Raw genomic sequence first — 25275 nt, forward strand, 5'->3', positions numbered from 1 at the left:
AAATTTTTTTGCTCCATACACTTTAAAAAAAAAAAAAAAAAAGAAGTGAAGCAATAGCAAAAATTGCACTTGATGGGAAATCAACTGGCTGGAATCCATGCTGGTCAGAAAGAGAATGATTGCATGTTATCATGAGTTGTGCTGAGCAATAATTGAGTGGAGAAATGGAAACAAAATTGAACGGCAACATCTCCCTATCTTTCCTAACAAGATGTCTCAAAATTTAGTGACACTTTTGAGATGGTAAAAAGTAGCTTCAGAGCAATCAGCAGGAGAGGTGACACCCCAGAGCTGCAGAGTCCCAGGCTGAGTGGAAAAAACGATGCTGAATCTGATTGCTAACATATTCTGTCCCTATACAAGGGACGCCACAGGAAAAGGTAGTGGAAAGTCCCGAGCCAAGACCTGCAATAAGGTCAAAAATGAAAGCCAAGACAGAAAACAGATGAACAGAAGGGCAGCACCATCCTCTGATCATCTGTGTCAACCAGCAAGACCTTTCCCGTATTTGCATTCGTTTTTGCATACTGATGTGATCTCTAGACTTGGAGCCAAGGGACTGAATTTTTATTAGACGCAGGCTGTCAAAGCTTAGAGGATGGTAGCATAGCGAGCTTTGAACAGCCTCGGTCTAGTTGAGCGGGACTGCGACTGCTCTCTATAAATATACTGGGTGGGGGTAAGCGTCAGGGGGAGGGGAGAGCTATTTCAGCTAAGAGAGATCTTGCAAGAAGAACAAATGGCTGTAAAGCGGCCGGGGTCGCATGCAGGCAAAGCTTTGGCCTGCGGAGGGGACAGGCTGTGCCGCCCCCAGCTCGGCCACAGCAGCTGCCTCCCCAGGCGTGGGCTGGCTTCGCCCCGGTCCATCGGGAGCAGCAGGCGGGCTGGCACGTGCCGCAATGCAGAGGACGGGCGTGAGGAACGATTCGAAGCCCACAGGCTTTGTGGAGGTGTTTTTGGGTGGCTGTGTGCTCCCAGGAGGATGAGGATTGAGGGCAGCATCCTGGTGCACACCGGAGACACCGAGGTTCCCAGCATGGGGCCAACAGCACACACTGGCACCCTGGTCCCAGCAGCATCGGCATCTCGGGTCCGTGCAGGACGGCCGCACATTCAGTAAAGCTTTCCCAAAGACCTTGACTGGAAAGCCCAGATTTCAAACCAGGGGATGGAGTGTGTCCATGAAGAAGCTGCCAGCAGCACTGACTTTGAAATAAGTAGTAAAAATAAAATAAGTACTAAAAAAAACTCAGGGAAGTACTACAGCGTACTTCTTCCCTTCTGGCGTTCAGAAACACTCAGTGCACAGCTGGACAAACTTTTTGCACTTGAACAGTGAATTATCTGTCTTGAATATTCTCCGAAAGGCTCTGGGGCGTTGCTCTGGGTTGCAGGGAGAAGAAGAAAAGCTCCACCATGAAGGATGGCAAAGAAGGTGCAACGGGGCATATGACAAGAGAGGACATCCTAATGCACCGGTAGCATTAGGATGTGGCTCTGCCACACCAGCCCTGGGGGAGGCAGGATGGGGCCGATGTGCTGCCCTGACGGGGGACCACGCACCCCCTCTGCTCCACCGGCTTGTCCCTGGAGTGCAGGAGGTGCTGGGCGCAGGCCCAGCTGGCCCGTCACACTCCCAGCCCCGCTGCTGGACCACAGCGGGAGGGCAAAGGGACAGCCACGGACCCGCAGCCCTCGTGCAGGGCAGTCCCCAAGCATCTGTCTGCGGCACAAGTTTTCCTCTCACCAGAAAAGTTCTTTTAGCAATTAGCTGGACTGTTACCATTACATTTAAAAGGCTACTGTCAGCTTACAAGATGGCCCTCTTCTTTTTTTCTCTCTTTTTTTTTTTTTTGCCAGAACTTGAAGTAAATAGAAATGTTTTGAAACATTTGTTGGGGGTGGGGGGGTCTGTTCCAGTAAAAACAGCTGGGTTTAGGCAAATAAATATTATGTTACTATGTAATAGCCACAGCACAAACAATGCAGCACTAGGAACCTAACAGCAAAATTACCCAAATTAAAAACTGCTTCAGTTCCCAAGCCAAGAAACAAACACAGAATGTAAAGGGAGATCTTTTTTAACTCATCTCAAATTTAATAATTTCAGGTATTGCTGGTAGCACTAGTAAAGAAGTATGTGTTTAAAATATAAATTTTCAATACTCAAAGCAAGAACATAGACTGCAGGGTATAAAATTTTCCCAAAATGAAACTCTTCCTTTCCAAAACTGAAAGATAGCAGAAGAAATCTGATAAACATCAGACTTTTGGGGTTTACATGGGCCTAGTCTGAAGTATGCGTACAGAGCAGGAAAGCGATTCTTCTGTAAGAAATAGTGATCTCTAAATTGAATCCTTTCGTTGGTTTCCACTCAAATTCACTTCATTCTTAGCTGGCAAGATCACATCAGAAAGCCGGCCTTCAGCTTGCAGTCATGGCTTAGCAGCAGCATCATGGCACGGTGTAAAATAAAGCTTTCACCAGACCTGTACCGTCTTCCATTGCAATTACAGAGGTTCACAATAAATTAATATAATGGGTTAATCTTATTCTGACTGCAGGTTTCTAGCACTGTAGGATTTGGGAGCCCACTCAGAGGGGTGATTTGAAGACTTCCACTGCTGGAGTTGTTTGAACAAGCAAATGTTCAAGGTTGTGGATTTGTCTACATCTAGTACCCATCTGCCTTCCTGACAAGCCCATCAATGGCATCATTCATAAAATATGTAGTTTTATTATACCTGTCTGGAAACTGGCTCATCTAAGCAGTCTCTTTCAGCTGGTTACTTTGCAGCATAGTACATAGCAAAATACTCTTCTGCAGCTACGTAATCTAGAGCAAACCCAGAGTTTATCAGCCCTCCCCATCCGACTTCCTACATCCCATATCAAAGCCCTTCACTTCTCTGGTGATGCTTTCAAAAAAACATAAGAGGCTTTTCCTAAACATGGGATTTATACAGAAGCTCACACTGGGATCTCATTCATAAGAGAAAACGTGCTGTATGAGGGATGGCAAAGAGGGAAGAGCTAAACAGCTTGCCAACTGAGGGTATGCGATGATACAACTTAGAGGATGCTGCTGGGCTAGAGGAAGGCTTGATAAGTACCAGCCCAGCTCACCCAGGACAACCCATCTGTGTGAGCTGGGCATACCATACGGCTGGCTGGGAGGAGAGGAGTTTTGCTGCAACTCACAGCAGAAACCAGCTGTTCCCCTCAAATTTTGGTGATCGCATGCATTCCTTCTCAACACGCTGTCTTTTGAAGCTCTGTCTACCAGAGTTTTGTGGAAAAGCCTCAGGATGACCGAGCGTTTTCCCTTCTTATCTGGAGCAGGCTCCTCGCTGCAGTTCATGCAGAATCAGCCTTGGCCAGAGTGATCTGAAAAGCTGATCTAAGCTGTCTGCTTCCCGTGCTTCCTAACCTGCCGCTCTTCCCTCTCACCCCTCAGGACGGTGATGTTTATTATCACAGCCGATTTTGATGGCAGTGCAGGGATTTGTTTTCTTTCCTTTTAGTCAGCGTGCTGCAGGGGTCCTGCTGGGAGCAACAAACATCCTCATCCATTCGCAGGGATCAAAACCCACCCTGACGTGATATTTTGGGAGTGGAAACAATCAGCTTCAAAGGAAAACTGACCAGAAAATCAGTTTCCGAGCGGCGCTGCTGATTCCGAAGCTGTAGAGAGCAGTTTAGCAGTGTTAATATGATCCCAAGAAAACAGCCTAATAAGCCACCCAAAGGGAAAAGAAGCCCCCGCAGCCCTCGCACATGCCTCGCGGTGTAGAGCGTGGCGTCAATGTGCCTCCTGCCTCCATGTCTTTGAACCAATCCAGGCTCATCAGTGATCCTGAGGGGATTTTTAGATCTGCAACCAGCACACCTTCAAGGACCACCTTGCCTCTGCCAGCCGTGGGGCAGAGCCACCATGCATGCACCATGGGGCTGCGCCATGCATGGGCCCCTCATCCCCCATAGCCAGCTTGCCCACGTAGCCAGGGGTGCACTGAGCTGTCACGTCCACCTGTGTTGAGAAACAAAACACTGCCGTGGCAGAGGCATGGGCCTGCTCCTGCTCCTGCATGGCACAGCCCAGGGTTGGTGCCACTCGGCACGCTCCCAGGGGAGCGTGGGTGCCAGGGAGCACTTCCCCGACATAGTTTGGATGGGGTCACCCTGTTTTGGACAGGACGGGAATTTACCTACATAAGTGTGAACTACCCCCCCCCACCTGGCCCCAGCATCATGAACGCTGCCTTTTTTTCCTAGTTTGTAAGTACACCCAAACAGCATTTTGAGGTCAATTTTTGCCTTCTAGTCTTTTCTTCAAAACTTGTACAAAGAGGTATGGAGTTACAGCAGTAAATAATTTTAGAAGTATATTATTTTATAATAATTTTAAGATTCTCTTGTCACTGTCATAGGAGAATGGCAGCCCTTTAATTGAGTAGGAGGGAGATATTCACATCCCTGAACATGGAGTATTGGACCTCTCCCAGTGACAGTTCCTACCACGTGGTCTAAAATTCCTGTTTTCCTTTCCCCAAGCTTGCAGCAAACGAAAGCGCTTGTTTAGGGGGGAGCCTGTCTAGAATGACACTGTTCTGAATAGCAGTCCCATGGAGAAGAGAGAGGAAGAAAACACGGCTTAGGTAGGAGAGGTGGAAGGCTAAAAGGTTGAGTCCAATCTTTCACAAGAGGGCATGAATATGAAAAGATGTAGATAGCCCTGGAAGAAGCTTAGCAGCTCCTGTCGGCTCCATCACGGGAGGCCTCCTTCTAGCCCACCTCCTGCCCTTCTGTCCATGGGCAACCAGCAGTCCAAGCATAAATCCCAGGTGCAGCTGCATGGGGGATACACTGCCCATTTTTTATCACCGCCAAGTCTGCGTTGGTTGTATGCAAACCTAGAGAGGGAGTAAAAGGCAGGGGAAGTCATACCTGTACCCATGTGTGACGGAGTGGAATAGCAAGACGAGCAACGCCGTGGAGAGACGTGATTCCACTGAGGTCATCAGGGCTCCTGGCTGCTCCTGTTGGCTCCAGCTTCGGACATGGGAGCACCGTGGAGGATCTGGGCATACCTAAAAATCGGGTGTGGAAGCGACCTTATCATGTTAGCTGCTTTCCTGTTTTACATTTGCTGCTGGGCTGCTTTAAACCACGTCCCAGGGGCTGGGTAGGGTTAGCGCAGAGCTGTTATGACAACTCACTCCTGCCTCCCTGGCAGGGGAATCCCCTCCCATGTTTTTTGTAGCGACCGAGTGCTGCCAAGGGATCATCACAGGGCTTAGCACAGAACTCATGTTGATGCCGTCTCACTGTAAATTGTACTGTGTTGTTATTCCTGCGCTTTTCTGCCTAACTCACAACTGCGGTAACTTTCCACACCCAGGTTAAGTCACCACTGAATCCAAACCAGGATTTCCATGATGTCACACACACCTATTTCTGGCCATATTTTGCTTTGTTTGCCTTAGTCCAGGCAAGAGATGTGAAACTCTGACCAGTGAGTAAATCTGCCCTAACATTTGGCTATCAGCTGGCAGAGGCACAGACAAATTCTGGGTGTGGAGGGAACGTGCCCAGATGCGTCACTGCCAAACTGCCTGATGCTGGAGAAATATCCCTTGTCATACCAGGTTTTTTTTAACTTCTCTCCACAGATCAAAAGCCCTGTAGCCAAACTAATGTTGTTTGCCTCAGAACCATTTCCGTCAGAGGAAAAGAAGAGCGTACCTGCTTGGGGACATCTGCTGTACACAGCCACTTCAGGCAGGACAAAGGGAACTGCAAATAGAGGAGCCTGCATCCTGAGAGGGGCAGCTGGAATAACAAGCCACGTCTTTCCCAAGCCGTTTTCGCCTTTCTCTCCTTTCAGCAGGCCTCCGTGGTCTCAACCATCTGTGCAACCCTGCGGAGAGGGGAGAGGAAAGCTGGGGTTTTACACCATTTGGTACTAACCCTGGGAGGGATCCCCAGCCACCTCATCATCAACTAAAGAGCCTCATCGGATTTACACTGAGTTTTTACGGGCTCTCACTGCCAGTGCCACAACTACAGTGGTCTTTTCTGTTTAAGGGTGCCGCGGGATTCACACAAGGCTGCTAAAGCCTGGCTGCCTGCACAGTTGGTGGGAAAAGCAACCAAAGCCCACCTAAAGCCACCCCAAGGCCACAGGCAACACGAAACACGAGCTGGTGGAAAACAGCAGGACAGGGACCAGCAGCATTGAGTAGTTCTGCTTTTCTTGGGTGTGATCCAGCTACAGCATGGGCCTGGTTGATTCCCCTGAGGAGGGAGGGATCTCCCCGAGGAGGGGTTTCTAAAACAAGCTCGGTTTCTGCAGCCAGTTACTACACAAAACTTGGCAACTTGCGGCACAAAGCATTTTGAAGGCTTTTTTTCCCCTCCTCTCTCTGCCCCTACCGCCGCATGCACATCATGCCCGGGACCCCAGAGAGGAATCAGGGCAGGAAAACAGTTTGACTAGGAAATCTTTCCAATGTCAACATCCTCCATCCTGGGGCCTTGCTTTCCGGGAAAAGATGGACTTTGTGTACACAGGTTTGTGTGGACTGGGCTTAAAGGCAAAGACCCCTCTTGTGGGTTAAAAAAAAAAAGTTAAAAGGTATTCTACAGACTAAACAGATAGGGCTCCCTGAGTACTCTAGTGATGTATTTAGCAACATTTAGCAACATATTTATTTAGACTGAGCAGAGCCTTGGGCATTTCAATGTGCGGGAAAGCCCTGGGGCCATGGGATCCTGCAGCAGACTGCATCTCCATCAACACTGTGGGCTGCTGCTCCAGTCCTCAGAGAAAGCTGTGGTAAGTGATCTAGGGACACACAGGCTATTCAGACTCCCAAGACCTGGGCTAGGACACCTATGGCTACACAGATCCCTAAGGCTTTTATGTCCTCACCCTTAATTTCTACTGGAGCAGCAGAAAGCTGCCTTAATCAGCTGCCATGACTCCTCCATGTAGCCAGTCTAGCTAGGGCAGAGATAAGAAACTGAAGCAATGCCTTAAGGCTGAAAGTCAAACCGGTAGTGGCTGGTCCTGAAGAGCAGCCAAGCAGGATCTGCTGAGCGGCACCACTTAGTTGAACCAGTAGTTAAGAATTGCCACAGCATCATTATCTCTCTACCATGCCCCATCCCTCCTCAAGCCCAAGGCTGATGAAAGGTAATCCTTGAAGCAAAGTTACCCAAACTATGCTTCCCCTAGGGACACATATCACTGCCCAAAAGAAAATCCATAAAACAGGGACATTCATGACTGCCATGTTGAAATATTGCCATTTCAATAGAAATATTATTAATTCTGAAAGACAGGAAGGCATGAGCATTTTGAGGGTGCACAACAGCAAGAAGTAGGTTACTTCACAAGATGGAGATGCATATTATTTTGAAGGAAGCTTTGTCCATGACTAAAAATAAACCTTTGCCATTTCCCTATTTGAACTTCCTGTAGAACTTTAAAGAATACAGAGACCCAACCAAGTCATTCTCTTTGAAGGAAACATTTGAGATCATTAGCAACTTGCCTGCTGGGAGGTTCTCACATCCAGATGTCTCTGTGGTAAATTTGCACAGAGCATTTGGTATCCTATTTATCCCCTCATTTACAAACCATGTGCAACTCATAAAGTCAGCACTGCACTGAGAGATGCATGACTGGTGGTAGCTCTGCTTACAATAGACAGGCATTAGATTAAAATGAGGTTTCATTGTTAAGTGAAAAGTTAACTTCCAGACTCAGTTCTTAATTTAAAACATCTGAAAAATTAACATTCTCGTTTGGGCATTTTTCCAGGTCAGATGGTAGCGCCTGGATGTTCTCTGGACAAACTATGTCATCCACAGTAAGTGGCTAAATGTTTGGCTCGCTTCTCTAATGTATGTAAGTGAAGAATGATGTTGTTTTTATTAATCACCCCAGAATTAGTTCAGCATCCCACATCATAGGTTTTTCTTCCACTGCTGCTTCTGGCTTGCTAAAACCAGAGCACTTGTGCCACACTCTCTGACACTCCCCACACACTTTGGCAGTTTCAGACTTAGATGACTCCAGTTGCTTTCATTTTGGATAACTTCTTGAATCCCTTCAGCACTTGTCAAATCTACATCTTAAATAGGCTATCGGTTAAGATCTCTTAACTTGTTTATATTCCATGAATCCAAACAGATTGAAAACACAGAGGGACTGTCTGCACAGTGCTTCCTGCAGTGGGTCCCCCACTCCTTTGGTTTGGTTTCCAGGCTTTCCTTATTACATCTTCAAATAACACCTCTGTTCATGGTCATTGTAAGCTTGAGCAGTCCATCGAAGGAAGTGACTTGCACCTCAACTTGATAGAAACTTGGGCTTACAAGACTGATGAAGTTTACACAGGCTCCAATGGACTCCAGTGAGCCATGCAGAAGAATTGTTATTAAAACATATAAAATAATCTTACTGTTCTGTTTGGTGCTGAAAATGCCTCTGCTGGACAATATCAACCATCAAGCTTCAATAAAGATGTAGAGTAATAGGACAGAAACAAAAATGTGAGGGCGTAGGAAACATGACCTACTAGGAAAGGTTGAAGATGATCAGTCTAGCAAAAAAAAAAACCAACCCAAAACTAAGAAGAGACATTAAGAGCCTTTAAGGACAAAAGAGATGCAAAAAGGGAGAAAAGAAATTATTCCTATGTACTTTGGAGATAGGATAAGACTAATGCATTTTGATTGCACCAAAAGAAACTGAGAGTTGGTGCTAGAGACAGCTTCCTCTAGTGATAAGGACAGTAAACAGTGGAAAAGGTTGCCTAGGGAGGTTGTGGAATATCCATCACTCTTGGTTTCTAAGAGCAAATCTGACAGATGCGAGTTGGGAATCATTCTGGTATAGCTGGACCTGCTTTTGGGCAAGGACTGTGGACAAGTTTATTCCTCAAGGCACCTTCCAGAGCTATTTATTTAATACTTGGTGATAGCGTGCGTCATAGATAGAGAGAAATAAATATTGAATACTGCAAGCAAAACTATCTCAAGAAAAGAAGAGTGGAAAAAAAGGCATTGGACATTGTCAAGTTTTGGGGAGCTAGAGGTGTGCTTTAGTCTTCGAAGAGTTGTCTGTTCTGCTTTTGTTTTGCATAAAGTTAATATAAATGATCACTTTGTAGGCAGCATTAAGAAGCCTGTTGACTTCAGAGAGGTCACTTAAGGGGGATAAGTTGGGTGGGTGCTGGAGTCATTCAGATACCTCATCGAGTTTCTGATATCTGTCCCAGTGATGTGCCTCATGAAAGGAAGTGCATATATTGCTTGGTTGAGCGAAGGGTTGTGCTATAAAATGTTCAGAATCTTTTTTGAAGAGATTCAAAGCTTAAAGTAAAAGTTAAAAAACAAAACAAAACAAAACAAAAACAGGCATATAAAAATCCCAGCTCCAGGAAGCTGAACTAAATTTTAAGTACCACATACAGAAAGGAAAAGAGAATTAAGATGGACGTAAATGTTTATGCTAAAAATATTAGAGATGTGATCACAGTTCAGCTCATGGAGTCTCAATTTATCATGTCACATGCTATGCACAAGGATTTCAGAGTATCTGGGTGGGGGAGGAGGTCGCTGGGCTATCACCCTTCCCATGGAAGAAACAAGAAGAGTGTCTGTCTTGCAAGGCCAACAGGACCATCTTTCAGAGTTCCAGTTAACTTCCTTTACTTCTTAAATCATCCAGTACTTTTCTGTAAGCCTCCTAAATCTTCTTCACTGTTACTTCAGTAAAATCCAGTACCACATCCATCATCTTAAGGTACCTTCCCCAATAGCAACTCATTAACAGATTTTCCAAATTCTGACTTCACTGGCACACAGGACTTAATGAACTGTTGAGATTCAAAGCAGAATTCAGATGATGGGAAAATTGAGGTCTAAAACAGCAAAGACATAAGATGACATCTTTCTAAGGGCTTCACAGCCTTTATTTCTGTGAATATTCTCATCTGCACTAGTATAAACTGGGAGCAGCTCCACTAAATATAGCAAGTGCACATCAGTGTAGTCCCACTGCGACAGCATGATCAGTCCTGAAAGTGCTCTCATCAATTGTCATTTAGATGCTACCTTTTTTGAAAGCCTCTAGCAATAACTGAGAAGAAAACAACTTAAATAAAGGCACTTCACAGTTCTACTCACTGCAGGATGACACTTTATAGAAAGAGAATGCCTATATGTTTTCATTTATTAAGTTGATATTGTTTTCCAAATGCATACAGCAAAGTCAAAATACTTAAAACAGTGAAGCATTTCCAAGACGAATTTTGCTGCTTTGGGGATATTATATGAAAAGTGGCTGAGTAGGTGAAAAAATGGCATTTGAGAGGTTACAGGTACACTGGAGATAAAGAAGCAAAGGCTTGCTTAAAATGACATGCTTAAATGCAGGCTGTTTTAACAGTCAAGATTTTCAAGCCATGGGAAGTGGACTTGTAATAGCAATTAACACTTCCCTTTCCAACATACTCAAATCTGTCACAAATAGCAAAGTTCATTCAGAAACAAACAAAAAATCTTGGAGAAATCCACCGGTATTTTGGTACTAGTGTAAGCCTTAAACTCAGGTCTGATCATTTGGAATGGTTTGTACTTCTTTAAATAACTTTAGATTTGGAAACTTATCTTTTCATCAGGCTTTATGGACAAGTTAAGTCCCTCATACACCACATGCAACTTAGTAGTTTTTTATTTTTTTTCCAGCTGGAAAGCTGGATAGGCCTGAGTTTCGAACAAGTGTAGTTTTAAGTTCTTAGTTTTTTTCTTGAAACAGAAAACTAGGTTTTGAGTCCATTCAGTACACAGCAAAAGCGTAATCATCAAACATATCTAATCCACAGCCTAAATCTGCCAAGTTTGCATAACAAAAAAAAAGGGGGGAGGGAAGGGGGGGGGGGAGAAAGAGAATAGCTTCGTAGCTAAATGACAGCAGTAGGTGAAGATGAAGGAAGAAAAGTGAATGCTGTGTGTTTGTATTGTGTGGAATAATTTATGGGGCTTGAATGCCTTTGAACGCTCTTACCATTGATATATGAACACTTTTGATCGAGGAAAACACCCTTGGTGAAGAATAAAGAAATGACTAGATTTCAGTACTCCAAAACTGCATATGAAAAACCCATGCTGCATAACAATAAAAATCACAGATTCTTATAAATGAGTACAATTAGTCATAGTTATATAAATGTAAGTATACATTCAATTTGCATGTACATATTAAAGGGAAATATGTTAAAAGAGAAAACTCTTTTTCGGAATAAGGCATAACATACTGAGCAAAATTACAGCACAAATAGGGAATTTCTTTCACAGGAGAAAGCCTGAATGCCATTGCAATAGAGGACCCTGGGGCTGCCAGCATGGACTCTATTGGAGTGAGGGCTCACCACAGAGCATATATTTCTCCTTGGCCACCAGTGAGGGTGATAACACCAGCGTCCCATTCTCTAGCAGCAGCTCCGCTTACGTAGAAGTGCAGATGGCTAATTCCATATATGCTAACTATTGGAGTCAGACAGAGTAATTTACTTTTTTTTTTTCTCTCCGCTTCATTTGGCCCAATGAAACAATTCCAACAGCCTGCTGCACAGTTCAGGTGGCCAGGTCAGCTCGCTCATATGTTATTAACACTGAACAGAGGCTGTTTAGGTGAATGAGAAGAGGTATCTATAATGCAAGGGACTTCTTGGTCCCCTACTTCTTTTATTAGTTATCTGTCAGGTATCCTGGAGTCTGCTGAATTTGGGCCTAAGCCTCATATTACTATTCTAGGACATGGGTTGGTCAAGCTCCTCACAGCTACTTCCACCACTCACTTTATTCTTATATGAATTGTTAAATATAAAATGTAAATGTTGCAGTTACTAGATATGTGATACATCCTCAGATGGTATTTATTGGACATTTTTTAGCATCTCACCTGGCTTTTGACTGACCAAACACTCTTGAGAACTACTTCTAGCATTTCATTTGTACTATTCTAAAAAAATACCCTTGTTACAACATGTTCACTTCCTTCCTTGCAACTTTGAAACTGCTCCATAATTGTCCTAGCACAGATTATATCACTGTCAATAACTGATCCTTAGGTTGGAGATCTATTATAACTCAAAAGCTGGAAAATGACAACATTAGCTATGCAACATAGTACTAACTACTGCTTTTGTTCACTGTGGCTCCAAGACAACTTTGCTCTTTGGTGTACAAGTTGGTGTAACTGCTAGGGAAGCTGGTTGGGTTTGTAATTCTGCAAAGGCCCCTCTACACATGCAGTGTGAGTATATCTGGAGTAAACCCAGCGAGCACGCTGCAGGCAGGGCTTCCACAGGAATAGCAACTGGCTCTGGAGGCATGACGGGAGCTGGTGGAGGAACAGTAGGTACCTCCTGTGCTCCTTCCCTACACGGGAAGAAAGGCTTCAGGTTTGAGCCCACTGTGAAATGGCAGCAAGGAGCAAGAGCTTTTCGGAGGGCTGTTTTTTCAAATTGGGATATATATAGCATGAATAAGCAAGACACTATTCAAATACTGTTTTTCTAGGTCTGTCCAGGCACGGCATCACCTGCAGACATCCTTTCATCTCAGGCCATGAGCTGATAACCCTTTCCAGTCAGTAAAAGGAAAGAGCTTTCATGCTTTCTATAAGGAGGCAGGAGAAGGATCAGCTCTGCCTCTCCTTATTGCCCAGGGTGCGAGACGCAGCAGGGTCAGATGTGCTGCGCATTCTCAGATCTTTGTGACAAGCAGCATAGCACACCTCCACGAAGAACTCCCTCCATCTAGCAAAGCTACCTCGGCACATATGTGTTGCCACAGCTGCTGACTTCCAAACTGATATTATGGAGAAGAGAAGTTAAATTCTATTAAGGGTATGGACAAAATAATGGTTATAGGCAACTTTTAGTTTTTACCTAGGCCAGGCCTCCAGTCTTAGTGTCTGCCTTTCTTTTCCATGAGAATCTTGCATTTAGCAGCTCTAGTTACTTTTACAGGTAAATCTACTCCAAAGAGCATATCATTAACATGTCTGAACCCACCAGATGCCAGAAGTCTTGCTCCAAATTGCTGGTAGGTGGCACAAGGCATACGAGGCACCTAGCAGAAGTCTTCGTCTGAGTTCCCAAAGCAGCACAGCTTCACCAAATTTGTTCGAAAAAAGCAATATGATGATATGGCTCTCCCGTTCCAGAAGAGCTCATGTGATGCTAACTGGGGGAGCTCTGCTGCGTGCTGCACTGCACAATGTTAAGTGGTAATGCCCTTCATCTCCTAGTGTCATTAATACTGATTAGGTCTTGAGTCTCTGCACTTAAAAAAGATGCAGGACACGACGCAAGTACTGTGCCAGCAACAGCTCGCAAGAAAAGCCCAGATCAGAACAAGGGGGAGAAACTGTAGATTGCTAATTTTCTAGGCGTTTGGGGATTGTTTATGGAGGGTTTCCCAGCTCTAGTTTTTTCAGTGATAGCATTTACCAATGTGCATTTTGCAGAGAAAACCATCCACAGAGACTGAGGAGAAGACTGTGAGTAAAGTGCACACCACACGTGGTGTGATATAAAATACTAGTTTTACCTAACTGATCCTGTTTCTTTGCATCCATGAGCCATGTTCATAATGACGTCCTTTGTTTTTTTCACTGTGCGGAACCTAAGGATTGTCTTTGTCCTACAGGAACCGCCTCAGTGGGCAATTAACATGGCTTTTTGCTCTCTTTGAAGGGCTGAGAATCTGGCCCATTTCACTCCAAGCATCAGTGAGGTGTTGAAAAACAAACCTCTGAAAATTAGATCGCTTTGTCAAAAAATCAGCTTTCACTTAAAATATTCCAAAACCAAGGGATGTCAAAGTAAATTTTGCACGCCTCAAAGCAGAACAAAGTAACAGGCCCCAAAGAGAAAAGGGAGACTCCTGGCTTGAGATTTAAATTTTCCTTAAATTTAAATAACAAAAATATTTTTCAAAGTATGAATCTCCTGGGCACGGTCATGTTATGTTGCCAAATAATTCATTAAAGAATGTTAGCTCTACTGCTGCTGTTTGAAGTGTCAGAGGTTTCTTTGCCTGAAACGGCCTGTTATTCCCAAGGATGGAGGGGAAAAGAGGGTTCTCTTTGTATTTTGCTTTCAGAGCACAATGGATTAAAAATAAAAAAAACTCTTAATAATGAGATAACAGTGAGGGAACTCATTCTAAAGGATTCTAGAGCGCTGTAATAGTACATTGCCATCCATAGTAGGGCAAGGCTCTGCTCCCTCCCTGTGTACAAATTGCTTGATTGCACTCACTGCCACAGATTGTTTCCTAATATTCAGCATGACATTTCCTGTTTCTAGCCTTGGGCTTAAATGGGTTTGATCCAGTCTGCCCTGAAATTAATGGAAAGACTGCTATTTACTTCAGTGTCCCCTTTCTCCTCTTGCTGCAGCCTGTTGGCTGCTCCAATTATTTCTCTCGCTTTCATTTTGGCTGGCCTTCAAATCCTTCCAAAACATCATGCCTCTTGTTCTGTACACAAGCACAGACCGAAAGAGGGAGAGACAAGATAATAAGCTGTCCGACTCCAATCCCTTCGCCGTGTGTGCTGGTCAAGGGGCACGGAGCGGTTCACGTGGCAGCGGTGCAGGGAACGAACCAGTCCCCCCTTTCCAGGCAGCCCTCGGCAGGCACCCCAGCCTTCCCCAGCTACTCCCACTCTACTGCAGTTGCCAGTACCAGCGTAGCCAAGAGCTATACTGCAGCTCTCTGCATTTATCAAACACTACACGTTGAGTTTTTGAGGTCCCTAGATGTGATCCCACACCCAGTCCTGGTATAATGCCCGCTACTTGGGTGATTTTCCCTGTAACATTTCATTTTGTCCCAAAAAATGAGAGACAGTGTGAATACTGCTCTTTGTTTACATTACAGTACTTAACCTACTATCTATAGAGATAATCTCTCTTTGGGTGACCTGCTTGCTTGGCTGCAAACCCCCCGGGTTTGTGAGGTATTGTAAAAAGGCAGGTGTACGCTCTCCAGGTGCTCGATACTGAAAAACGTATCAGGTTTTTCTCCCACTGACAATCAACGGCCTTGCACTTCTGGTGCTGTGGTATTTAGTCATTACGGGCTGATACTTTTTTGTCTGGCTTTACCAATTTAACATAAATTCTCAGAGGACTGTAGCCTGCCCGCAGTGGCAGGCTTTGGCCCATAGGTGTTTCCCTTTTGTCCTATTTCTTGCTCTTACTACCACTGCTGTTTGCCAGAGCTAAGTACCAAAAGTATATATTCATCTTGACAGCAAGCATTTTTACCAGACTGCTGTTAACACTTTCTGCAGGGAACGTTTCTCCATTCAGGAGTGGTTTGACACATGTTTTCTTTTTAGCAGCTTTCTTTAACAGGGCTGCAGCAATTTTAAACAGCGATTCAGCTTTGTCATTGTAACATGATGGTGACGTAGAACTCCTCTTCCAAGGCAAATCGTCTGAACAGAGTGGCCCAAGTCAGGGCCATTATCTGAAAGCACGAGGCTGAGGGTACCAGGCCTGCTGAAATGATTCCTGCTGCAGTCAGTGCAGTGTCTGACAGTCATCTGCTTCGCAGACAGACCACAATGTGTGCGCAGACAGGGAGGGATGAGCAGCCAAGGCAGTTTCAGGGCCTCGGTTAGGTCAGCTCTGTTAAGCAGTAGTGGAAATCATCTGCGGTGTGGATGGGAGAGGATGAGCCAGCTTTAACCTTTGTCTGAGCCACCTGGAACTATCTATGTCTACACCATTGAATAAAGGAGGGTCAGGGACTGATCCCTGGTCCCAATTTCCAAGTGGAACAGACTAGATCATGTCCACCCATCTGCGGAGTAGTCACCTACACAGAAGACTGTCCTGAAGAAAGCTAAGTTTGAGTCATCTAAGAGAAGCCAGGAGTGACAATTAAACAGTGTGGACAACGTGCTACCAATGCTCAAGTTCATTTCCACTCTGTCCCTTATTTAGAGCACAGACAAACCAAATGCTATGTACATTTCGTCAGCTTTGGGTTGGTTTTGCACATTCCCATATGAACCCCAACCAAGGGTTTGATATCTCTGGTCATGTCTGCCGAACAGTGACATCTCCAGGTTTTTGGAGACACACTTCAGTTTCAGAAGGCACTCTGAGGAAGCTTCTGTGATCCAAGCACTGCGAGCCAACTGCCTTTAACTATGATGCTATCTTGTATGCTCAGACTGCCTCAATAATTCAAGTCCTCTATGTATGTGGGTGGGAGTTCTCCTTTGGCATGTGCCCAGCTCTTCAAAATGATAGATATGAGCACTTGTTTCCCATAGTTTGTTCTCAGATTCCTTTCAGATGCTTCCTTGACAATGGTAAATAATTGGCTTGATTGCTTTCTGTGCCTTTCTGTTATCTGATTTTCTAGCAATTTGAGGATCTCATATTTTGGTTCATTTGCTGTACTTTCATGACCAGGAAATGAAATCAGCTATGTATATCTAATTCCCTCTTTTTGTTGTGTACCTCAAAATTTAGCATTGCAGTTTCAGCATCAGGGAGAGTCACTAGCAATAACTCCTTTAAAATGCTCTCTGGTGATTTAGTGTCATTTTCGACTTCAGTTGCTTTACATCCTCAAACTTCATGATGAAACTACTCACAGCAAACACGATTGCTAGACATTTCTTCTTAGTTTGGGTGTCTCTTGGTTCTGTGGCGATAATGAACTCAGTCCAAAAGCTACCAGCTGTCTCTGCTGTAGGAATTGGTACTCCAAACTACAACTCACTAGCATCACATTGTGTGGTTGCCTTTTCAGTCATACTGCCATATTTTGGGACAGAATAAACAATCACCTGTTCCCTGGTAGTATGTAATGGTTATATGTGGCAACCATGTCTATGCTGTCTTTTTTCTTTTTTTCAGAAGTCAGCAGCTGTCTGATGGTGGGAAAACAGGAGAAATAATGTCAGGTAGTTTAAAAACCTAGTATTAAAGCCCTTTAGAAATTATCTTTAGATGCAGCTGTGTTGCTTCTACCTCTTTGGCACATAATCCTTGGGAGGTCAGCAAATGCCTGTGAATGACATGGCAGAAAAGCGCATTTTACTGTGTTTTCAGCCAAATTTTAATCCACTTCCTGAACTCTCTCAAAAGAGGTTGTGGCCATGATCAGCTCCAGCTGCTGCCGTGAGGTTTCCTTGTTGGTGCAGCAGAAGGTTGTGAGATACATGCTGCTCCCAGGAGATCCAACTAATCCCACTCCTACTGTTGACAGGCATTACTCACTTCTGCAGATGGGATCCGAAATGCCATTCCCAACTTTCTGTATCTAGATGAGGCCCATAATCTTGCAGAGGAGCCATTTGACTTACCTGAGTGCTCTTGCCATTACCACTGTTTGCCATGAAGCTCTGGGAATCGTTCTGCCTCTCCAAAGTAGATGATCCTCATCCAGGAAGGTATTTAGTCATGAGCTCCAATTGTCTGCAAATGTGCAGCTTGTCTGGCTACTATGCTTTCCTAGCTTTTCCTCATCCAGTCATAGCATGGGGAAAGTGGAAGCACTCTCACCGAAGTGCTCCAGGGACACCCAAAAGGTGCTTTTGGGCAAAGGTAGGTTGATTACCAGCCAACTCTTTGAAGCTCTCAAACAAAGGAAGCACTGAAGTGAAGCAAAGCATAGGCATCTGAAAAGAAAGAGCATCCTGTTGGGTAGGAAAAGCGCACAAGAGAAGGGTGCAGCAAAACACTCATGCACAGAGAGTCATCATGATCTGTGTAACAAAAGATGCTTATCCTGCCCGAGTTGGTACAGTCATTCACATGATGACACCCACGACAGCCCTGTTGACCTCACCCTCAAGGGACTCAGAATAATGATGGCGGCTTGAATTTTATACCATCCTACTACCATTATAGTACTCTAGCTGGATCTGGTTGACTGAGTTCATCTCTCAAACAACGCTGAGGAAGTCTTTATCGCTTCACATATTTACTACCTCCCTACTGCTTGTTTTGCATCTGATTTCCTGAGGGGTTTTTTGTTTGTATCACGGGGTTTGATTTGGGGCAGGGTTTTTTCATGCCATCTTGTATTTGTATCATGAGGTTGTCTGAGGTTTACAGCAGCATTTCTTTTTCCACACCTTTGCGCTGCATTAATATTATGTGCCTGCAAAATCTCACTCTTGGTCTCACTTCCTGCCTCCTTGACAATGTTATTTTATACTTTTTTCTTTTATCAGTACATTTGATCTCAATGACTTCTCTTTCCATGATTATTGTATTCAAAGTCTTTATGCAGGGCACTATTTATTACCCCTCAGATTACTCCTGTTTCCCTTTGAATTTTGTTTGTCTACTTTTTTACCTCTGTGCGTTCATTTTTTGCATTCATATGGGTATATTTTCATGTTTTCTCTCTTCTACTTAGTGGATTCATAATTCTAGGTCTGGTCCATCTTAAATCTTGCATTTACATGGGAAACTGTGCCTTATCCTTACGTACAGCTCCAGCTTTTGAAGGCTTGTTGAGCAATCTTCATTAAGTCTTTAAAATTCTTATATTTAAGTCCTTTAAGACTTGATAATCACATGAATCTTGAACTGTTCAGCAAGATGATCATCTGTTCCAGTCTTTTGATTACATCCACTGAACAGATACTCTTTCTGGGTAGAAACACTTAGCGAGTTTTTAGATCTTCACTTGGGTACTCACCAGCTTAGTGCTGATGCATCTGTTCAGCACGTGGCTGCGTGTCTATCTCAGAGAGCAGTGTGGCTGCATTTATTTTGTTTCTCCTTCTGCCTGGCTTCACTACATCCTAGATCTGTTTTCCACTGCAAGCTAGGGAATGTCCAAACGGTGAGCACAGTCTATCTGCATACAGGCAGCTGTGGCACGGTGCCATGATTATTGCTTTTTCTTTAGTTGAAAGATCCAGAATTCATCCTTCGTGATGGATGCAATTACAATTCCCAAGCAAAAAAGCCTCCCAGTTAGAAATGAAGCCTATGAGGGCACACATCCACTTTGACATTGCCAACAAAATAGTCAATTCAAAATACTACAAGAGCTGAGAACGGGGCAAAATGAGGGCAGTGGCACTCAAACCTGCAGCTCCACAACAGCAGCCCGTGGTGCTACCAACGTGACGGCAGCTAAGGTGATGGCTGCTTCGTGGGAGATTTGCACTGAATCACATCCGTTTGCAGGTGCCAGCAGACACAGTGTGGGCAAAGAACATGATGAGCACACTGTTGGCTTGGATGTATTTTCCTTGGAGATAACAGCAGCGGGAGAGGCTCCGATTAATAAGCTGAAAGCAAATACAAATCTTATTAATCCTTACTTGGAATCCAGTCACAAGTCAGCATGTCGCTAGAAATAGGGTTAGTATCAGTGAAGCAGTATGTCAAGGCCCTAGGCACGTGACAAGGACAAATGGATGGGGCACTAGAGCAAAGACAGCCTCTAGGAGCATGAGTAGGAAGGGGCAGATTTGGGAAAGAAGGTGAGCAAGACGATCTGTGAGAAGTTGGGCCCCTGCCCCAAACCATGGGACCACCCACCAGCGCTCCGCTGTCAGCAGGCAGCTGGAAACTCGCTGGCAAGGTGTGCACTTTGTACCTGCCTAACCGTTGTCCCAGACAGATGATGACAGCCCACTGCTTCTGGGTGGTAACTCTGCAGCCTCCAGGAGGAGGAGTGCAGGCAGCCAAACGACTCTCCCAACCCTCTAATAAGCTCATTAGCATATGTCTTTGCTAACGATACATATGGTACCAGACTACTTCCATATGACAGATCTCTGGGTTATTTTACCATTAAAAAAAACCCTGGGAAATCACATCAAAAAATAGATTAAAAGAACATGAGAAGTGGAAGGTCAAGCGTTCAACAGTTGGGTAGTGCCAGAACTGGGATGGTTTACATAACCTTGCTGTAGCCTCCCTGAGTGGATGCAGTAGTTAGTCACAGGATCGTGGGTATTTTTTTCCAGAGAATCCTGACTCATTTGGTGATGTAATGGCCAAAAGGATTAAAGAGAAAAATAGAAATATTGCTCTCCTCACATTCAGGAGGTTGCACTGTGCAGAAATCCAGCCCCGTAATGGAAACAGAAATATTAATTTTCTTCATGAGCTTCTGCAGTACAGCCTGCCCAGAATATCTTTAATTCTTTACAAATACTAATTCATTGTCACACTGCACAAGTAAGAAGACGTTGTTATCCCCATTTTATATGTCAGGGACAGAAGCACTAAAATCAAAGTTTTCCCTCGGGTAATCTGAGGAATCCTTATGGGGTAAGTTTTTTCTTAGCACCCACTTACATTTTAGACCTGAAGACTGCTATGTTAGTTCTGTTACACAGTGTGGCTTGGAGACAAACAGTGGCAGACAAGAAACAGTTTACTTCTATTTTTTGGCATTTGGGGATAATTCTTTGGAAAGTGTATGCTTCTGGGAATCACAAAGCCCTATGTGGGCCTATTTTTTGGAAGATGGAGTGTATGTCTGCGATTTATCAATGCATCTGCTATGGGGGTGTCTATATAAGCAAATGAAGAAAGTGATATTTAAGAATAAACTCAGGCTTTTTGCTCCAGGTTTATTCTACCATAGGAAGTCAGCCTTCCCAGCATTCCTCTGATGCTCAGCAGAGGGCTAATGCTGACAGCAGAAGGAGGACAATGATGCATCTTTAAGTGTATTAACTGTTCTTCATTTCTACAAAATTATGTAATGTAATATACACACTGCCTCCTGTATCTTCGGACAGATACTGTCCCCAAAAAAGAATTAATATATTCCTTGGCTGGATTATAGATGCACTGCTGTTCTTCTCCTGCAGGCTCGTCAATGTCATTTAAAAAATATTTTTACTAAAAGTCAATACATTTTACCAACTTTCACACAGAGTTTAAAATGCTTATTCGAGTAAGTAAAACATCCTGACTTTAGTAGGATGCGACTTTTAATAAGTCTGGAAGCTATGAAAAGCTGGATTTAATATTTTTATGTTATTTCTGGATTTCCTCAGGTAGCCCCATGTGCGGCTTTTTTCCCCATGTCCATGTGTAGCCACAGAGAATGCAAACACATCCAGAGCTTATAAACACAGACATTTAACTTTTAGAAAATGCACGATCTCATTTGAAGATGTTATTCTTACAGCTTAGCACCTGCTTTGCTGGTTTGGGAAAACCTCTGTGCAGTGTCTGAGGAAACACCTCTTCCAATTTGTGTTTTAGGAATATTCTAAGACAGTAAGAAAAACAGGCTGGTATGAACATAAACATTTGGGATTAGGCCCTCTACAGCAATAAGGAAGGCCTCTTCTGTTTATTCTTTAAAGACATAATTGTGATCAAGTTTCCTCTGTCTACCTGCTCCCAGAAATGGTCTACTACACAAAATGCAAAGTGCTCTTTTCCTAACCCTGCCAATACCCCTCCTTCAGCTTCCGCATATTAGCGTGATGAGCGCTGACGAGAGCAGGATGAAGAGCTCAGCTCAAACCCTTCCCTTCCGCTTCCAGGCTGCTGTTCCCACCTCGAAGACGGTCTCCCCAGGGAGGCAGACCTGCCACCTCAGCATCCCCTGGCAGTAATCACTCATGAGTCAGCAGGACCCATTTAGCACTCCCCAGACGAAGCACCTCCTGAAAACACAGTGGGATGTTTCAGGCAAATACTGTCAGCCTCTTAAAATACTGTAGGCAAGTTCAGATCCTTTTTTTCCCCCACTACTCTGTAATTATTATTATAATATGCTATACATGACAGGCTATAGCTGGTAAAATACACACAGCCAAAACCAAAGCGAATGGAAGCGTCACCGAGTTAGCAATGTAGAAAGGGAGGAAGCGTAAGAGAGGAGATAAAATGGGGAAGCCGATTAGTGACCTATTAGTCTATGATTAATTTACCTGATTTAGTGAAGAATTTGAACATGACATTTGGTTATCCTTCTGAAAGGTAGTCTCAATCAAAAAGTTTGTGATAAAAAAAGACACTGTAAAACTTACCACTTTGGGGATCTTTTAAAATACAAGTTTCTTAGGTTCTCACTTTTACAGGTTATGGCTCCAGCTGCAGAAGAATCCAGCAAGTAATGTTGACGATGGGTTTTTCTGAGAGGCAGCCTAGTTTTACCGATAACGGTTTGAAAAAAACAAGAAAACTGATGTCCTGCCCTGCTCTACAAAAGAGCTGCCTTTACATCTCCTTGCTATTACAAACTTCAGCATGTTTTGCTTCTCAGAATATTACCTTTCAGTACAAACTGTGGCTGTTATTTATTCAGCATACATTCATGATACCTGTCACTGATTTCTGGCCTGCTGAGAAGTCTGACAGGCACTCGTGTCATTTTGTGACTGTTGCATTGCATTCCCAGATGCTAAATTATTAATACAAGTAAATCCTAATCAGGCTCCGTAATTTTCATATTGCTCAACTGCAAAAATGGCATAGCTTTTTGCAACTCTATGGGAAGATAGGAGCAGTGAATAGGAAGGAAAGGGGAAAATCTTGACACCACATCATTTAGCACATGTGACTGTTGGCAGAATTAAGGTTTTGGCAGTATTTTTCATGTTTTCCATGAAAACAGCTGATGGGGAAGCAATGCTTCAGTGGACATTTTTTCAAAATTTTAATGAATAAGTGTTTTAAGGTGAGGCTGGAGAAAGAAGGAGAACGTAGTTTGGCATGAGGAGGAAGGCCACATAGATGAAGGTGGAAGAAAACAGCATTACGGACTTAAGGCTAAGATGCTTAGAAAAGTCGAGGGAGTAGGAGGAGAATGTAAAGAGCTGCTCCTGTATCATGTAGGTAAATTTAATTATTTCTTCTGTTTAGCTGGGAGGATGCCTGTCAGATTTTCTGGGTGATTCCTGAAGACAGATAGCAATATGGTCAGACCCTGGTGGTGAGGGCCAAAGAACAAGACTTGTGCGAGGAGGAGCTGCTGTGGGCATGCACGGGCTTGACTCACGCAGAGGCAACGCTCCAGCAGGTCTAACCTCTCCCACGGGGGCCATAGGAACTCACAGCAGCCCTGCTGGTCTTTATGATCCTAAAGAAATTACAGCTCCCCTAAAGGGGAAACCTAAGGCTTCCTCCTATGCTTCCGATGCAACTACCAGCACTTGGTTTCTGACTCCACACCTCGCTCCTCTTCAGCTGTACTAGCTCAGAGCATCAGACTTTCTACGGCACGCTGCCAAGCCAGTTTATCTGCCCAGGCTTAGAGCAGCTCTGTGGCTGATGTGTGATATTGTTTTGGTCTGCTTTCATTGATTAGTTGGTTATTTTCTGGTTTGGCTCAAAAAAGAGTGGCGGGTTGTTTTTTGTTTGGGTTTTTTTTCTTTGTGCCATTCTGGTTTTAATTCACAGTAAGAGTATTCAAAGTTTTGGACAAGGATTCTTTATTCCCAGTTTCTTGATAATAAAATTAAGTTCATTTCTTTCCTATACCTTTTGCAGGAAGAACATCTGGTTCTTTAGTTAATTTCCAAGATGCCTAAGATCCCCAAGAATATAAACCTCTATTGACTTGTGGGGAGGTAAGATTATGCATAAGCCCACAAAAAAGGCAAACTTTTTGCACCATTTGCAGTCCTGATAGTCTCCAAGCTGGAAGTCCATAACTCTGCTCTCCTTCTGGACTGCGCTGGGCCAGCTGAGGCTGGTCTCTGGCCAGCAGCTCTGTTCTGCCTGAGCTGGTGCCTGCCACTGGCCCAGTGGCTGCAGCCTGAGCTCCTCAAAGTCCATGGGATCAGGATCCCACCCGGTGTTTCTGGAAAGGCAGAACCAGACCTCTCCAGTGAGCTGCTGTTATCGCCCAACAGGATGAAAAGCAAAAATTGGTTTTTCAATTGATCTATACATTTCTACTCTTGTGCTGTTTATACCTTCTATATGGTAAAATAATTTTTTTTTTTAAAAAAATCAATTTGCGTGGAAAAGCTAGGAGGGAAACTAAAATGAGAAAAAAAAAAAATCAATTTGCATGGAAAAGCTAGGAGGGAAACTAAAATGAGCTACCTAGGAGTCTGAAAACTTTGTTTGTTTATACATCTATAATCAACTTTTAAATGAGAAGTGACACGAGTGACATTTTCTTTTGGAATTCCCATCCTCTCCAAATTCTTTATATGAATTAGTGGAACAAACTCTGTAGGGTCCTGAAATGTAATGGTCAAGAGTCACCTACACACAACCTACACAGGCACCTAGACAGAGAAGTGAAACACTTTTTCGTTGTAAACACATGGCTGTAGACATCCTGATAGGAAACAAGGTTACATTTGAACCTCTAAAACTGTAATTTCACCAGGAAATCAAATCATCAAGATGAAATGATTCTCTGGTTAAATACCGGCAGCCAAAAATGAAATCCAGGGAGGAGAAGGGAGAGAGAAATGTAAACCTTATTTATTGAAAACTTCTATTATAGGTCTCTCTGCTATTTCAACATGTTTTATTAAGTTTCTCTTCCTCTGTATCTGTATTTTACATGTCTCTCCTGTTCTTGTTGGAGCCTAAACTGCAATTTCTTCAGTGCTAAAGCAAAAGAGCTCTCCAAGCCTAGGAGACGAGTGACAGCGAGATGTGCCAATCCATCAACATGGGAGCATCCGAGGTCACGGGCAGGGTTGTGTTGGAGAGGGGACCTGAAGCTGGAGCGTTCGGTGCTTTCAGTGGGCGTCGGAGGTGGACGCGAACACCTTGAGAAATGCTGGGAGGAGTTACGGCGTTGCTGAGGACCTGAAGGGAACAAAGTGTACAGAGACCTTTTCCAATCACCTGCCTGTGGAGCAAGGTGCACCGCGACTGGCGGACAGCAAAGCCTGCACGTCTTTGGGTACAGTGCAAGACCGAAGCCCCAGCAAAGGTGCCCAGCTGTGCTGCGGGGACGGCAGGTACACACCTGGAAGATGGCCATGGTGGGGCTGACACTCCTCCCGACAGGGCCGGCTGTGATTAAACATGAAAAATGGAATAAAACAACTGTAACTCTGGAAAAACCCCGCATATTTCATTACTGCCGTTGCCTTATAACCCACTATTGCCAATTTCAAGAACTAGGCATAAAAAAATCACAGTAATAAAACAAGACGTTGGCTTTTACAAAGAGGCGTAATCTGCTTAAGGTTGTTCTCCCATTCATCGGGGATGCTGAGACGTTCAGCTCACGCCTCCCGCCCCCCCGAGGCG

The sequence above is a fragment of the Aptenodytes forsteri genome, unplaced genomic scaffold, assembly GCF_000699145.1.
Source record: "Aptenodytes forsteri isolate BGI_AS27 unplaced genomic scaffold, ASM69914v1 Scaffold217, whole genome shotgun sequence".
In the NCBI taxonomy this organism is placed as follows: Eukaryota; Metazoa; Chordata; class Aves; order Sphenisciformes; family Spheniscidae; genus Aptenodytes; species Aptenodytes forsteri.